Raw genomic sequence first — 4,208 nt, forward strand, 5'->3', positions numbered from 1 at the left:
TTCTTGATCTCCTAAACATTTTATCATTAAATATCAACCATTTTGTCGCTATGCATAGAGGATTATGATGAAGGTGAAGCATACGAGTCCTTCAACTCAATATCCATAAGACATCTTCTTATTTTTTTGATGAACTAAAATTGAAAATATGTTTTTGCGCTTTATGTGCCAGTTTCTTGATCTCCTAAACATTTTACATTAAATATCAACCATTTTGTCGCCATGCATAGAGGATTATGATGAAGGTGGGATAAACAATACTCCTGGTGGATGGCTTTGGCTGTCGTACAATCATATAATCCAAGGCATAAAGTCCTCGAAGTGATGTATATCTTTTCTAACCTGGAATGTTGATTCTAGTTAGTCGTTGCGTACCAGTTTAGTTTAACTTGAATTGAGTGTGTTACTTTTAATGACAAATTAGGTAGCCTAGTTTCTCATGTTATGAGAACCAAACTAGAGTCTTGGTTTTAATATTTTGTTAATGCTGAATTTTATTGATAATTAGATTCACACCGAATATCTCTTTATTTTCATGGCTATTTCAGTAATTATATGACAAAATGTAATCCATTTCTATTTAAATCTACTGTAACTTAGTACAAGATCTCCATCTCACTAGACTTGAATGATATGTTTTCTTTCTACAATAACTTGTTCATTTAATGTTTGTAAGAGGGCTTTCTTGTCGTGTTAGGTGTGGTAGATTTTCCCTTCTTTGTAAAGCACACATCTTTTTAATACAGTGTAGGGGATGGGTCAGTTAAAGGAACAAGATAGACTCACCAATCAGGCTGTTTTAGACTTACGTAGCTAGTTTTAAAGAAGTTTGTTTACTCGATTTAGAGAGTCAAATTATTTGTCAACAGAAGTTTAATTTGTTAAATTATTTTTCTCATGTGGCTCACTCTTATTATGAACTCTTGGTGCTCTTATGTTTTGAATTATCATCGTTCTAACCCTAGGATTGATATGAGTGCTGGGATGATTGTAGAACAGTAGTCTCGAAAGTAAGCTTCTAATTCTAAAAGCTCCCTTTACTGTTGTGCAAAATTCTTAACGTTGTATTCAATTTTTCACATATCCCTTTCTAGATTGGGGGGGCACACTTATGAGGACATATGAAATAGGATGCTTAAGTTGGTTGACGGAAAGTTTTCAACGTAAGTTAACCATTGAAAGATTCGTCTCCCCTTTTCTTTTAATTATTTGTTCATCTACTCGTTTTGGTTATATTGGTGAAATTTTAAATTGATACATGTTTCATCCAGCAATTTCTTATCCTTGTAGAATGGTCAATGTGACTTCTTCATAAAAATTGAGGATTCTTATTCACTCAAAATTACTTAACGTTCTTAGTCGGATTTCTTCCATCGGTGATAATGTGGACTGTGGTGCAAAGAGGTCTATTTGGTTGTTGCATTAAGGGTTCTCCTGGAAAACTACCTTGGTAGTGATGTAGAGAATTCCGTTGTTGGCTTCCTATGAGTGGAACTCATATAGTGCAGGAATCACGACAAAGATTTGTTATGCTAGATATGTGGTTTCTTTCTGGATTGGAATTGAAGTAATGAGTGATTTTTTAATATTTAGTTCAAGGAATGACGCTGATTATATTTTATGCCAGATGATCTTGTTAAATTTCTTCTCTTCTGTCTTGAATTTGTTATTTAAAATGTTTACCTATATGCTATCTCATGCAGGAATTATACGGACAGATATGGTGCTGATGGATGAAGCGTTACCTAAAGATGTTCTCTTTGAGTTTTCGCTGCAGGTATTACTTGAAACTAGCCTATAATTGCTTTTCTTGTTGAATAATGGAGTTTGATATACTCATTAATCATATACGCTTCAGGCTATCCTAATTACTGTCAAACTTATGATTCCAGATATTTTCTCTTTCTACAGGTTTTATCAGGTTATTTTGCTGATTTGTTGATGTTTCTAATATTATAATATCTCATTTTCTTATGATTTCTACCTTTGGCTTCTAACTTTTAGACCTGGGTTCACTCCTAGTAGTGACTTTTTTTTTTTTTTTTCATTTTATTAATATTTCCCTTTGGCTTCTAATTTTGATTTTATTCTTAATTTTAATCTTGCTTTTTAATATTATTTTTTTATTGATTTCTACTTTTTGACTTGTAATTTTTCTTTTATTCTAAATTTTCTTCATTCAGCTTTTAAATTTTCATTTTCGATTAATTTTATTCTTTTTATTTTTAATTGTTCAAATTAATGGCTGTGATAAACCTTATTCCTTATTAATTTTACTTGTGGATTGATTTTTATTCTCTTGTCAATTTATTTCATGGATACATTAACCACTATCTATTGACTTATTTTTTATTTTCTTGTATGTAGTGTGACGTATTTTTACTATTAATCCACTTCTTGATTTTTTTTTTTTCTCATTAGTATACCCTCATCTTTTACAGTTTATGCAAATCAAAAGCAACTAGTTTACCTTATAGCAAGTTGTTTGTGCTCTTAGGAGTGATTTTTTGTGATATTTTTATCATTTATGATCATGGATTGATTCAGTGGTGGTGTGGATAGTTTGTTTTGTTATGTACTCTTCTCCTGCACCATTATTTGGCACTGATTAATTCCCTCCTCTCCTCTTTTCCTCTCTTATTTTTTGTTTCACTTCGACATAAATAAAGGTAATCTCCTCTCTTTCTTTGATTATTTGATGTTATTCTTCTTCTTTATTTCCTTTTTAGGTGACAGTTAAATAAAATTTGAGTATTCCTCAGTTGTCTGTTTATTTTTTTCTATGAACAATAGTATAATGGTAAACATTTTATTTAACTTTGGCATACAGGTTGAACTGATTTTGTGTTATTGTATAATGCAATCCATGAAGAATGTCTTATATGCTTGAGTTAGAATATATGGATGACTCACCATGAAATATATGACATTGGTGGGATAATGAATTCCCATTCTTGATTCTTTGAAGTTTAATAAGGTAACCTTCAAAGAGGCAGCCATATACTATAGGGAGGTCAAGGCTTCACATATGGTCAGCCCTTAAGGATATCAAGCATTATAACTCCGTTTAGATGTTGAACCACTTATGCAGGTTGCAATATATACATGTGAAGACTGTGGTTTTGAAATCTACTAGGTAATTGATTACAAGACCTATAATTAATTTGTCTATTCTTCTACACTTATTTGTTTTCTTTAATATCCGTCAAATAGAAATTAATTGCCAGCGTTTGAGTGCCCGTATAGGGACATTGTTAGATAAATATAACAAATGGGAAGTTGATCCTTAAACTCAAAGCATCAAAGTTTCAGGAAGTTTTCAATATTTAAACTTGAATAAAATTATTCAATGTCTCTTCCAATGAGGGCTTCTGCAGTTGATTATTAGAGCTTGCTTGTTGCTGATTGTTGCTCCAAGAAAAATTGGGATGTGTCCCCCAACCGAAATTATAAGTATTCAAACAAGGATCATGAGGCCTTGGGTTGTAGGAATTCATCATATTTCAACGAACACTGGAAAATTTCCACAAGAAGAACAAACGTTAGTTGCATGACTAACAATACCACAAATAGCACATACCTCGTTGGAATTTCTTAGTCCTTGTCCCATCATCATGTTGCACATAGTTTTCATTTGCTTGGTCAATTCTGAAACTTGCATAGCCAAATCAGTGTTAGTATTTACTTCATATATCCCTCTTGATTTTCCTCTAACACTTTTCTGCTGTGAGTTGGCTCCAAGCATCTCATACAAATCATAAGTCTCTTGTGCAGTCTTCTCTCCCATAGCACCACTTGCAACATTATTAACTATGGCTTGACAAGCCTGTGTCAGTCCATCATAGAAAAATTGGTTCAGTAACTCTAAAGGATACCTATGATGTGGACACTGAACTAAAAACAATTTAAAACGTTCCCAAGCTTCATGGAATGGTTCACCTTCAACTTGGGTAAAAGTAGCAATCTTACCTCGCAATTCAGTAGTTTGGCATGAGAATAAAATTTACCTGTGAATTTATTGTAGACTGCATCCCATGTGGTGAGTGAAGCTAGAGCCAAAGTCATATACCATGTCTTTGCTGCGTCCTTTAACGTGTATGGAAAACACCTAATCCATAATTGATCTTCTGTCAAACCCTGCAAAGGAAAAGTCTAAATAGTAGAATAAAAATCACGAATAAAAGTTAAAGGATCATCTGAAGCTACTC

The 4,208-nt window shown here is 32.7% G+C and overlaps 1 non-coding gene across 1 annotated transcript; it reads left to right on the forward strand.

The window, feature by feature from the left end:
* Window positions 1-3,872: 3,872 nt before the first annotated feature.
* On the forward strand, window positions 3,873-3,976 carry LOC116132753. The gene has a single exon (XR_004128453.1). It is a non-coding gene; the product is annotated as a small nucleolar RNA R71 (small nucleolar RNA).
* Window positions 3,977-4,208: the final 232 nt, after the last annotated feature.

This window comes from Pistacia vera, unplaced genomic scaffold (assembly GCF_008641045.1).
Source record: "Pistacia vera cultivar Batoury unplaced genomic scaffold, PisVer_v2 Contig26, whole genome shotgun sequence".
Classification (NCBI taxonomy): Eukaryota; Viridiplantae; Streptophyta; class Magnoliopsida; order Sapindales; family Anacardiaceae; genus Pistacia; species Pistacia vera.